Here is a 14,072-nt window from a genome sequence, read left to right on the forward strand (position 1 = left end):
CTTGGCAGCGGTCCACCCTGGGTTAGGTATAATGTGAAAGCATACTTTTTAAAAATGAAAATAATAGTCAATGAGAGTTCATCTCGTGGTTTAATTCAGATTTTACAAACTCCTATCTTTTGCTACCAAAATCCTTTCAGGTACGGATACCAAAGTAAAAAGAGAAATATCATTGCTTTTATCATTGTTCTTTTATGAACAGTCTTTTCTACAGTTTGAGCTGTTGAACATATGTATGGTGGATATTTTTTAAATAAAAACTTCACAATGATAGGAAAACTACTATCCATTCCATTAGAGGAAGCACAGTATTTATACTTGTTATGAAAAATTGTTGCATATATTACAACAGACTAATTGGATGCTTTCTAAAGAGATTCACTCCTTTCATGCTTTCAGCATATATTGAAACTGTAAAATAAATATGTATCTTTTTCCTATTTGACTAGAAGTATTACATGAAAATTCATATGAAAGTGCTTACAAAGGTAATTTATAAAGGGCAAAAGATTTGCAAAAAAGGTGGCTAACTGACCAGTCAAACTTTCTTGACGGATTTTGCCAACTTGTTAATCATTTGTGTGCTCTTTGTTAAACGGAGCATTACTTGCAGGTTTCCCCTGGGAAAAGAGAGGAGCTTTAGGAGGGGGCACGACAGGGTATTGCACCTATCTGAGAGACCTACTACCTAGTCAGTAACTGGCAAGTGCTTTCCTCAACAGCATGAAACCTCTTGAGGCTACTGAAAGCCAGATGTATAGCTCACAGAAAGGGTTGCCTGTTAAAACAACAGTATGTTTGTCTCCTCTGGAAAATATGTAGATACATGGTTTTGCTACAAAAACTACGAAAATAGGAGAAAAATCTAGTCCTATTAATTAAATTAGATTTTGCAAAAATTATTGTTTTTTTGTGTCTGAATAGAGACAGTATCTTCAGACAGCTCGGAAGACAACTGAATCAGTTACTGGCGTTGATACAGTTGCCTTTAAAATAAGTTATAACTATATTTATGAAGGATAGACAGGCACATGAATAACCCCCAAATGATGCAATTTTTAAGTAGCAGGCAGTATTACACTGCTTTAAATAAAGCCAGAAAAACGCATGCATCACAGACAGGTGCAACTCTGACACAGTCTTCAATTGCATGATAGTTACTATTTATTTTTCAGGATATGAGACAAACTAGAGAGAAAATGGAGATTCTGTAGAAGTCCAGAGTCTCTAACTGCAGGTATGGGAAGGTGAATAGAGACTAGGGCAGGCCACTTGAGGGAAAGAAAAACAAAACAAAACGAACAAACAAACCACTGTAATTAAGATAACGTGATGTCACCCCAAAATCCTACTCTTTTCCCAAAATTCCAAGAAGTGAAGACTGTGCAGCTGGGCAAGCCATTAAAATTAAGTTATTTTCTTAAGTTATCCTAATTGTGAATTCCACATTTTCTAAATGAGAAACTTGAGATGCTTAGCACCAACTTTCAATACCGACATACAGGTGACTAAAGACTCTACAGAGCTATGGATTTTCAGCATTACAGCTTCAACAACGCAGTAACACAATGAAACTGGGAAAGAGCCAGAAGGTCTAAGGTCAAAACCTTTTTCTACCACAAACTCCCTGTGTGGCTTTTGGCAACTTGCTTGATCTTTTTCTCAGTTTTCCCATCTAACAACTACTTTTTTTCAGTGAGTTGAAAAGATCAAAATCATGATTGTTTGGGAAACATTGGTACAGTAGCTTCCAGGAAATCCCAAACGAAAAAATCAGTTTTGTATTCAGAGTACAAGGCAGAAGACAGGTAATAGTCTTGTATTCAATTAAGATTAACAAATAAATATTCAACAGCATCTAACACAAGCAGTAGTGCCTTGAAAACAGAGTCAAAGATAAAGGACTACAGAGCTGTGCTGCGAACAGTGAAGATGTGAGAGCTGTCATTTAAAAAGTTACGAGATTTCAATGCTGGAAAACGCTCGCACAACTGGAGCTGGAAGGAGATAGAAATGCAAACACCAGAGCTGTAGAAGGATGGTGAGGTAAATGCTGATGACAACTGGATATTTAATGACTTGTTTTTTTTTTAAGTAGTCTTGCTGCAGTCAGGACTGCCGACCATTCAAACTTACTACACTCTTCCCTTCCATCACAGTTTTTTTTTTCCAACAAAAGCCTAACCTGTACCTGAATTATCCATTTATATCATTAAGTTCTCTGTACCTCTGCTAGAACAAAGAACTTGCCTCTTCAGGCAACTTTCAAAGTGCTCCAATGATGAAAGGCATCCAACCCCTCCCACTCCATGATGGCTGGTAATTTAAAATTCTTCATTTGATTCATACCAATCCAGGTGTTTCCTGCTGTGAAAATTTCCATTTCACATCAACAACCGTATATGGAAGCATCTTTATTTAATGTGAGGAACATACGCTTTCTTTACTTCCACAAGAAGCATTTTGCTTTTGAACATAGATTCTAGAAGAGCAAAATTCAAGGCAAATATAAGTGTACCTGTCTACTAAATCACAACGATAATAACACACCTGGTCCATTAACGTTTTTCAGATATCTGCACCTCAGATGCAACACTATAAAAAACACTAGTACATCTCCTTCAAGCCCCAGACAAATCCTTTAAAGTCTCAAGCTAGATACCAGAGAAGAGATACAAAATATAAATCTACAGAAATGAGACTTTCAGAGACCTAGATCTACTGATAAGTCATACAGATACTGATTTTGAGAGGCACTGCAAGGAATTAGGTGTAAAAATAAAAGGGATATATTACTGGAGAAACTTCTTCAGCAGAAGGACAGTCGAGCAGTAGGATGGGTTGCCCCGAGGGCCTGGGCTGTCTGCCCCCACAAAGCTTTCCAGCCCTGGCTGCACGAAGTCCCAAGCAAGCTGGTCCAACCTTGGACCTGACACTGCTGGGAGCAGGGGGTTGCACTGGAGACCTCCTGAGGTCCATTCTGGCCTGAATCACCCTGTGATCCTAGCCTAAAAGGAACAAGAAAACTGGAAAACACATGGGAAGTGTATTAACCAAATCTGATGGCAAATCAGTGTTGCCAAATGTAATTTCATTGTGAATCTCAGAAAGGTCATCGAAACACTATAGTTCTAGGAGTCATGTTACTAATAAAACGAAATAATATAAAAATTGAGATCGTTATTTAAAAACTTCCTGCTCTCATGATTGCGAGAAAAAGGTAGGGAGGGCACTTCATCATAGGCAGAAAATGATGCATACTACATCTAGGTAAAAGTTCCCCTTGCTATCTGAAAACAAGCTATCTGTACTGAAAAAAAGAATAAAAGAGAAATCCTTGGAAAGCACTGTCATTTCAGTATGTATGGAGAGTTTTACCTACTGGACAGCTTTCTTTTGAGATTAATTTAAGTTTTCTATAGACAACAGATAAAGGATGAAGAATTGCCATTTATATTGTGCTTTTTGCTTTTGGAGATCAACAGGTTCACATTACACCAGCTGGGAACCTGGAAGTTAAGAGCAAGAATCTCAAAGATATCATAAGCCCGATTACCCAAGCCATGTGCTAAATCCTCCTTACTGAGCAATTCAAATCATATTTAGTAAGCAGCTTCTACAGAAAAAGCAGTCTTGGAAAATAAAGGGAGCTAAGAAAAGGCTATAGAACGTGTTTACACAGAGAAAGAACACAGGGAGATTTAGACAAAAGATTTATTTTCCTCTACTAATTTATAGAATAATCAGTCATTAAAAACAACCTCAGAATCCTTTTTGAACATCAGAAAACACATGAAGAAAAATGGGAAATCCAAAAGAAGCAAAAACTGTACATATTAATTTTTCATTATTTTTAGACTAATGCAGCACATTCAGAGCAATATAGTAACACCAAATAGGTAAGCACAAGTATTTGAACTATATTCTTTTTTCATCTTGACACGGACGCAAAACACTGAGCATTAGAAAAGAGGTTTCCTGGAAAAGGAGTCACAGGTATACATCACAGTGCCAAAGATAAAAACCTGCATACTGTGAATATAAATGAGAGTTATCCTGAATTTCTTATCTATAAAAATTGATTATCAAAGGTGGTCTTCACATGGTGGAAGATGAGTAATTAAGAAATTTTGTGATTAGGTTGGCATCATTAAATTGTTCGATGAGACCCAGTACCATTCAAGAAGAGAATGCTAACAGACAGTGAGAGTTGAGCACACTAAAAGGTTCAAATACAGCCTGGCGCCAAGCACAATTGGTTTATGACTCGGAGCCACCCAAGGCTCTGAGCTCTGCCACACTACTGCTGTGAGCTCCTCAAAGGAGGCTGAGAGGGGCAAGTTTTTCAAAGCCTGAGTAAGCCTGATTTTGTTAGGAGGACTGCTAGAAGAGTTAACTTTCTAACCAGTGAAAACTAAAAAAGAAGAAGAAAAAATAAATAAAAAAAGAGCAGAGACACAAGAAGGTTTAACCACTACTTTGCAGTGGGCTCTCATGGAGCAGTCCTTGCTTAGGACTCGCCTAGCTGCCAACTCCCCGAGCTGTGCTATGACCTTCTTACTTGGTCACATCTTCCCCTCTCCCAAAGCTTCTGAGCCTTGCGCATGATTGGCACGTCCCTCCTCTCACCACTAAGGTTTCACCTACCCCTGTCACTTCCTAGAGAAAAACTGAGGAAGGACAAATATAGTCCCTCAAAATAAGGCAAAAAGTTAATTATATATTCACTCAGGCGCCAGACAGATACACACTAGAAAAAGGAGATACAGTACTAGATCTTCCAAAGGGACACATAGGTGTGTTTCAGACCAACATAAAAATCTTGGAAACTTAAGCCCACGTAAATTCTACATTTCTAAATACTATGCTAAGATTTTCAAAATGTAATATACAATTTAAACAATTTTATTCACTGCCTCCATCAGCACACTGTTAACTATTACATATAAACTTGTTTAAGAATGTGGAATTTCACTTATTTTGATAAAGCAAAGCGTAAGCAAACCACCTCTGTGACACAAAATGCCTTTCTGCTCATATTAATATAAATAAACTTGCATTATTAAAACATTTTAAGATTTCATTTTAAGTGAGAATTCACATTTACATCCTGATTTTTCTTTCTACACATCCAGAGATGAGAAAATTCTCTAGTAAAACATCAGGAAAGTTGTATTCCTTTGTGGAAAGTCTATAATGAAAGGCTGTTAATTCCCCCTCTCCCCCCAAGTTGTCTTATAAAACTAATTAACAACTGCAACAATTTGCTAACTCAACAATCTTTAATAAACTGATACTAAAATAATTTATAATCCTGTATAAACTGATGAAACTGTTTCAATCCCTTTGAAAGTAGTGAAATGCAAGAACTCCTTTCCTTTCTGCAGGAGTCACAGACTTTCTTCAGAAGTTTAAAGCGCAGAGAGTGTTTTAGTTCTTCCATTCTATAATTTAAAAGCATTTAAATAGCATTTTATTCATAATAAACCACCTTGTAATCTTTCTGCTTTGACCAGTAATCAAAATAGCTAGAATTCTCTTGTCAAGGAAGATCAACACTTTTCACTGAAAGATGACATCTTAACAAAATGTTAATTTCATATTCTGAAAAAATGAACAAGTTGAATGGTACTAATTATTTGCTTAAAAGAGAAAATACATGAGAAGCTTCCTCTTTACATTTTTATATCCAGATCACTATCAGTAGCACAATGTAATACGGATAAAGGCTCACTGAAGTGCCCTTTATTTTCCCTTTGTTATGCAAAAAAGGAAAATACTAAAGGGAGAATACTTTACTGAGTTAGGACTAGCCTCCAAGGATAAGGCAAACGAGAGACCATTAAAAATATTTAAGTTCAATTATGCAGCACACATGAACAATGAATGAATTCACGACATGTTCCTTCACTAAAAGGACTTCAAATCATGCTCCTTGAATTCTTTATGTACATATTACGTACTCAGACAAGAACAAAAGCAACCATTTTTTTCCCAGTCAAAACGTGTAGAACTTTGTTAATGCAGCTACTTAATCTATCGTGAACTGATTCATCCCGACCAAAACACACGAGGGAGTGATTGTGTGAGCAGCTCAACTCCTGGCGCAGAGCGCAGGAGCGGGCACACAGCTGCGGCTAGCAGAGCGGCCCTGAGCATCGCCGGAGAGCATCACTCGATGAGGTGCTGGAGCCCTGTCATCGGGTAGGACCGTCCTTTTCCCTCCTCTTTTCCAGCCCTGGCCCCTGCAGTGGAAATTTCTCTCTTCCCCCTGCAGCCCCCCTTTTTTTTTTTTAAACTTTGCTAGTTTTCTGTCAGATTAGTAAGTTGAACGGGCTCACCAAGATATCGGATGAGTGGGCACTGGAAGAAAGAAGGAAACGGGAGCAGGTAGCGCGGAGCGAGGACAGCAGCGGGAGTGGGAGCACAGCTTCTAACACTACAGAGTTTCAGCTCACACGCGCAACTGTAATGCGCCTTTAGCAGGCATCGCGTTCTGCAAATGGTGTTTCCTGACCGGGTACTACACACCCCTAAGTATGCCGCAGTGATTGCTTCCACTTTTCCTATTTGCTTAAACCTAAGCACGCCTCTACAACGTCCTGTCTACCCAGACACTACCCAAGACACACACACACACCTCCCTGTCCCCCACACACTTGAATCAGTTATCAGAACTTCACATTTTTATTTCAAGTGACACATATTGTTAGATGGATGAAATAAAGGGAACTATCTTCAGTAAAGGGGAAAAAAGTACAATTACCAATATTTGAGAACGTACTTTGAAAATAAGCTAATCTTACTAACTAACAAAAGGTGTGGATGCTGGACAAAATATGAAAATGCTTTTATCTGAACCACAGATAAATACTAATTCAGTTGTAACTTATTTTGTTATGAGTGGTCAATCTTCTAGAAAAAGATTTTCTTTAAGAGAAATCTAGGGGAGAAGTTTCTGATATTCTCCCCCCACCTGCCTCAATTTTTTTTTTTTTTTTTTTAATTCTAGCAGGACTGCACTCTTTAAAGCAATTCCTGATCAAAGTCTAAAATGTATGGCCACAAATGCAGCTTAAGTGATAGTAGTTAAGCTGAGATTTAGAGCATGTTGGCTCCATTAAAATTACAAGCAACTTCAATTAATGAAAATAATTCAACAGAAGTTTGTCAGTTTATTACAAAACTAATCTTGTAATCTTTCTTTGTTCCAAAAGACTCAGATAGCAACACTTTTTAATTAAAAGAAATGATAATGAGAAGAGTGAAAGAGGAAAAAAGTTATTTCTGTCCAATTCAATTTAGCATTAGTTAACAATTGAGCAATAAAGGATTCACACAAAAAGGAGATAAATGAATTCTCAACTATCATGGTTCCTTTTCTATGATATAAACTTTTATTCTAGTTGAATACTACATTTTCCTCAAAACCAATATTGATGAAAGAAAAACAAAACAAAACTGTAGTCATCAAAAAATGCCAGAAACCTGATTGTAGGAAAAAGCTCCAGATTATCAATATTACAAAATACAGTAATGCTAGTACTAAGGAAACTGCACACAATAAAACAGCTTAGTATTTCAGCCAAATACAAACATCGAATAGAATTTTTTAAAAGTACAACATAGTACTTGCGTTGATAAGTACAACGCAGAAGAACTGCCTGTGATTACAAGTACATAGGAAATTTTTACTTTTGAGATTTTACAACACATGGCTGGATACACACTACTCTACATAAAAATTAACTTGGACAGCAAGACCCTGTGATTTTTTTGTCAGTTGACAGCTAAATAAGCAAATGCTAAGTAAGTTTAAAAAAAAATTGCTTGATGCTAGGCAGTTCTGTTCTCACGGACCTCTAGGTTTTTCCTTAAAGTGTCTCTATAAAGACATAGGTGGAGATGCAAAGAGGAAGCCCAAGTTTCTGTGCTGGCAGTCACTGTTACATATGAGAAAGTAAGACAAGTAGTTCACAGGAGAATGTGGGGAAAAAAACTGAACCGGGGAAAGGAAGAGTTAATAAATAAAGAAGCCCACAACAAACCAGAAACCAATGTGAGAAACAGAACTAGGCTGAGAACACACGAGGATTGATTTCTTAGCACCAAACATGCAACTCCATGGCAGGAGTCAGTATCTATTCTTTTCAAGCAAAGAGCAAGTCAGATAAAATAATCATCTCATGTTAAGGCACAAAAAAACTTAACTGAGCCAATTAACACTCACAAAAGGTCAAACTTTTCATAGAAAAATATATTTATCTCATGGATACCTGCCATTAAGGATGATCTCTGAAAGCACACAACTGAGATTTCAGTAATTCATAGTTCATGAAAAAGCAATCTATAACATAACAACCCTGCCATAATAACAGAGAAGATTTATTTATTAAAGAGCAAAGTCCCACAAAAACTTTTAAAAGACAACAAAACAGTAGCTATCAATTACATGGAAAACATGCAGGTTGGTCTCAAAAATTCAAGCCTGAAATTTAGAGGAATGCAACAGACTGCATCTATCAGGCACATACACATAGAAATTATACAAAAACACCTTGCCTTAGGTATGGGCAGGTTGAATACAGATAGTTTGAAGAAAAACTGGTAAGGGAATCCATTAGGAACAGTGCATACTAGTTAAAAAATAAAAATAATAATAATAAAAAAAAATCAGTAAACAGTGAACTAGTTAGAATCAGGTTTTAACCAATTAAGAAGTAATTGGTGTTGCTGTTTTTTAATGTAGTATGCCTGTTTAGGAGCGGCTCTGTGAAGCTGTTAATTACTATCCAGAAACAAAAGCTTGTCAGGAATTGTACAAGCTTTTATGTATATATGCAAAGAAAATGCACAAAGTAAAAATTTCTCTTCGAGTCTGCGCAAGTCTTTGGCACAATTTCAACTCTCAGCCAACTCGATCACTTCGCAGATAACACTAGTAAAAGCTATCTTCAATCACATTGACTTTGTCTTTGTCTGAAATATCATACAGAGCAGCAGGAAATTAACAGCAATTTGCCTTAAGAGAGACTAAAAAGAACCCGAAGTTCATGACCCATACCGGTTGTGTGGTATTTACCATCTCAGTGAAGCACAAGGCCAATCAGAAACAAGCCTGAGGAAAAAACAAACAAACAAACATCAGAATTAGTATCTAAACTACTCTCAACACTTTCTACCCCCTGCAAAATCTTCATCTATAGGGCCCTGCTGAAGCCTTACTCTGGTTACTGGACTATGAAGGGGGATTCCAGCGTATATGTATATGTACGTGATCTCCAATGCACTGAAGCTTGTTCATTCGCACAGTAGAGTGAACCAAATATTCCCATTTGGCAAACATTATTCAGCTGTATACCAGTAGGATTAGCAAAAGATAATCCAAGAAAAACAGCAAGATGCTTTGTTTTTTTCCCCTCAAATAACACCTGAATCTTAAGCTCAATCCCTACATAAATGGCATTGCTGCCAAAAGGAGAGCAGGGGGGAAAAGGTGTAACACTTGTAGGGAAAAAGGATACAAAATTAGATCTGCCCAGGATCGGCAAAGATAGCTTATTCTTTCTGGATAATGGGATTTTAAAAACATGTTTTAAAATCTATTTATGTAGAAATTTTTTCAAAATCTAGGAAGCCTCCAGAATTCAACTGAATAACAGTTCAAACGATATTTTATCTCCCTTTGCCCCAGAAGCATAAAAGCCTCTAAATCCAAGACTTACTAGTAACTCTATTGCCTGTCCTGGTTCATGTCCTTGTAATGTTTGCCTTCTGAGGAAAGGCATTTTGCCTCACATTTCTTTCACTTTTTTTCAGATGAAAGCGCAGATGAGGAACAGGGAAGATGGGCGTAATACCTACAGCACCTTGGCACGATAAAACAAACTATTTATCTATCACATACTTGCGAAATACCTAGCACATGTCATTCTAACAGCTTGTTGACATACCAGCTACTCCTAATTGTATCATTAAGTTTTGTCATCTTAGATAACATTAAAAGCAAACAAAGAAGCCATCCCAAAAAGAACCAAACGACACATATTCCCATAGTTAAACTTCTGCCAACAGCCATAGGTCACATGCTTCCTTTCTCTTCCACAGCCTGTTCAGTAATTTCTTAGCCTACAGGTTACCCTAGTTTTGGGGATAACGAAAGCTAATTCATTATTGTCAGTTTACTCACACCCTGGAGTTTAAAAGCATGATTAGACTGAACAGAAATCAGGCACCTTTGAGCACAAGAATGAGAGACTACTACCAGAGCAACTCTTCCTTACGTCAAGAGTAGGTCTCTACAAGCGTCAACATTAAAGACATACTCTTTTACAGATCTGCTCTCCATTAGACACATAAACCATGGAGGCAACATATAATACTCTAAACTTAAAAATGTACTAGCTTTATCAAGTTCTTAAAACAAATCTGTGAGTACACATTTATTCAGTTAAACTGAGTCATAAAAGAAAAGTTATCATAACTATTTCATTTTGATCTGTAGCGGGTGCCCGTTGACACCTGAGCCCTCGCTGCATGACAGACAAGAGCATGCTTCTGAGAGCACAGAGCTGCAGAAATCATTGCTGGGCAGGGGGAACAAATACGGACATTCACACAAAACACTGAATGTCCAATTCTATTCAGCAATGCTCAAGAGCAGCTATTTATTTCTCATAAAATCATAGATTAGCTCTAATATACACAGAAATTTACAGTACCAATAAAAGCAATGAGAAGACGGTAATGATTTCAGAAGTTTCGCTACGCACCAGAGCTGCTCAGAACCAGGCTTTCCTTAATACAACAAGTGCCGTGAGGGGGCGTTTCAGCAGCTCAGCTCCTGCCAGCTTGGTTCAGGTACAGTGTTCACAAAGCAAATTAAAGCCATACATAAAACACTCACATACCTTGCATGGGGCTGCAGGGTTGGGCGAGAAAGGTCTGCAAAAACATCTGCTCTCATCCCCTGCACAGCAGTACATTTCACCTGCTTACCTTTGTATTGAACTTAGTAACAGCATTCCCTGTGACTAATTTTTGTTTAAACCATGTTTTGAATACAAATTTTAATAGGCACCTGCATGCTTTGTACCAGCTGCACTTAATCACAAATGGATCTTTTCAGGAAAATATCTCCTACAGCTTAGTTGGGATATCACATATACATATTCTTTCAGTTTATCTGAAAACAGTTACTTTTTACATAAAGCTTTTGTTGGGGGGGTTTCACGTTTTAAGAGAGAATCTTGCACAGAACGTACTAGAACCATAATACAAGATGTAACAGCAAGAGCAATATACCAGCATCAGGTAAAGCTATTTACCACATATATACTGATATGGACAAAAAAACTGGTTATCACACTGCCTTTCCTATATTATTCCACAGAATGCTTTATATATACACACATATTTTTTCAGTTTATTTGGAAACAGTAAAGATAAGGAGTCTAAATACTGAAAAAGAATCTTAATCTACTTCATTTAAAAGCCAAATAAGGACAAGACTTAAAACTAAGAGAGGGTATTACACAAATGATCAGCTATTATCAAAATCACGGCTGAAAAATTTGATGATAAATGTGATGATTCAGCAGATGTGTTCAGTACATTGTCTTGCACAACAAAACACTGAAGATAAAAATTACACACACAAACACATCTTCAATGGGATTTATGATGCATAGTATTGCTCTGTTTGTTTACAATGGACAGAAGGAGCACTGTTGTGAAATAAACTTTTAAAAAGTGCAATGATAGTCTTAAAATAATCAAAGAAGGCAGAAAGCATTTGTCAGCTCCCTGTATCAAATCATGGCACTGAACAGCAATGGACAAAAAGCCACTACCAAGCAGCCAGGGTCACGGGCTTTGAGAGTTAGAGCCTTCCAGCTACCAATCCAACCCTATGAGGCAATGCAGGGCAGGAGGAGCTTCAATTTTCCCCTTTAGAAAGGGAAAAGAGACTTTATGACAGGAATGTGGTTAGATCCCTACCTCACCCCACCAAGGGGGCATCATTGTTTAGAACAAAAAACTCCTAAAAGACCTCAGAGGGCACAGATGCTCTGAAATTGAGAAATATGATTATGGGTCTGGAAAGATCTCATTAAAATGTATTTCAGCCCCTTGCCTACGAATATCATGTTTCCGCTGAACCCAGGCATCTTAATCCTACCACTTGGATCTGGGAGCAGCGCTTCCACCTGCCAAAGCGTTGCTAGCTGCTCACGCAGGGCCTGACCACATCCCACTAGCCAGCGAGCCTACAGTCTGGCTGCCGAGCGGGTGCCCCCTGGCCGGGTCCTCCTGGCCTTGCTGGGGCAACTGGCAAAGCCTGTAGCGTGGCACCACATTTCCGGGCTTGCTCTCCAAGGAAACCCAGAGGCAGGAGAAGTGGACAAAAATCTCAGCTCTGAACACAGCCGGGAGTTGAAAGCACTGCTGGAATACTTATCTTAGACAGACCCCAAGAATTTTAGTTTAATCCCTTCTGAGACAGCATAGCAGAGGGCAAAAAATTTGTGCGTATTAAGGGAGCCTTTGCAGTCAAATGTTAAGATCTGCAGACATCTGGCGAGAGGTACTAGAACAGGCTGGGATACTCTCATGCATTCTTAGCTCTCAAAGTACTACTGCCTACTGAAAATTAAAATAAACTCTAAATTAAGACATACAGAAATCTCTTGGGAAATACCAAGGATTGCTTACTTCTCCTAACCTGAGTACATATGAATTCCGCTTATCTCTGGGCTCTCAAATTCTACTACTACAGGGACAGAAGTGGAAGAAAATGGAAGAGTAGTAATAAAGTCTCTTCAGGACTTAGTTCTTTCTGATAGCAGTCTCATTGTTTATGGCTATTGTTTTAGGCTCTGTATTGATATTGCACAGGATTCCCCTCCCAAAAATTCAATACAATGCCGGCTGGGTAGGTAAATGCAAAGTTTAACCTACTCCTGCATAATAATAGCCAGAGTTCCAAACTACGATAAAATACTTGTCATGTAGTCTTACTTTTTTTTGTTTTTTGTTACGTACCTTACATTGTTTGGATTTTTCTCTGGAAGGCAATTTCTCTCCTGTCCTATCACCTTTATCAGGTGATTATTTTGATTCTCTGAAAGAGTAGAAATTAAAATAACTGGTTTTCTTGAACAACCTCAATTTCTGTAGTGTCTTGTCATGTCAAAACATTGCCTCCTGTTAAGCGCCACGTAAATGATTTATGTCAGTACTCCAATTTGAATGACACTTGTTAGATAACAGCTGCTATAGAAAAGCAACTGAACCAGAAAGGACTCAGCACCTCAGAATTTATCAGGAGTGCATTAAACTATTGGCAGAAGGAAGAGAAGAAGGACCGGGCTTGACAAACAATCCCAACAAACTAAATGTCACAGCAAGCAGGCGCTTAAACACCCATAAGCCTTTAAATGTTCATTTTAACAACTGGTCAGATTTTGAACAAAATCATGACTTTTTCCCCTAATACTATCCTATATAGAAAGTTCATTTTATAACACAGAATTTTGAATAGCCTAAACATAACACCTTATCACTTCAGCTAGTGGGCTACAATGAAGTTTTTTACCTTTCCCCTGAACAGACTACTGTTCTTATTGGACATAGGTCAGTGTCCTTTATCAGTAATCAAGTACAGAATAAAAGCAGCAAGGCAGAAGTCCATACTTTTAGAATCTTTTACTTATTTTTCTACTGGTATTCATTTAACAGTAATGAATTTTTCTAAATATATAAACTGTAAAATAACCTCTTAAGGAAAAAGAGAAGGGTGTCTTCAACGAAGATTAGCCCTGTTAGAATATCATACGCAAAGAGAAATCCACACCCTCTTCAGAATAGTAATAATTTTAAAAAAAATTAAAATAGGAAATCCTTGAGCTCCAGATTTCCAGCACAGGATTAAATAAAGCCTTTTATTATATTCAAGGTCAAATTATTTTGCTCCTTCAAATGAATTCTCGAAGCAATAATATAAAGCTTGTTGAGACTGATTACAAAATGTCCTTGAACACCATACTTGAAACAATACGGACACCAAAGAA

The 14,072-nt window shown here is 37.6% G+C and overlaps 1 protein-coding gene across 4 annotated transcripts in view; it reads right to left on the reverse strand.

The window, feature by feature from the left end:
• PAM (peptidylglycine alpha-amidating monooxygenase) overlaps positions 1-14,072 on the reverse strand; it is a 148,252-nt gene that overhangs the window by 90,927 nt on the left and 43,253 nt on the right. Inside the window, exon 1 of one of the 4 annotated variants that reach the window (XM_067316622.1) lies at positions 9,065-9,108. The exons of the other annotated variants lie outside the window; for them this stretch is intronic. The gene's annotated coding sequence lies outside the window, so the exon portion shown is untranslated. Of the gene's footprint in view, positions 1-9,064; positions 9,109-14,072 lie in introns of those variants that run through there. 4 annotated transcript variants of the gene reach the window in all.

The sequence above is a fragment of the Apteryx mantelli genome, chromosome Z, assembly GCF_036417845.1.
Source record: "Apteryx mantelli isolate bAptMan1 chromosome Z, bAptMan1.hap1, whole genome shotgun sequence".
Classification (NCBI taxonomy): Eukaryota; Metazoa; Chordata; class Aves; order Apterygiformes; family Apterygidae; genus Apteryx; species Apteryx mantelli.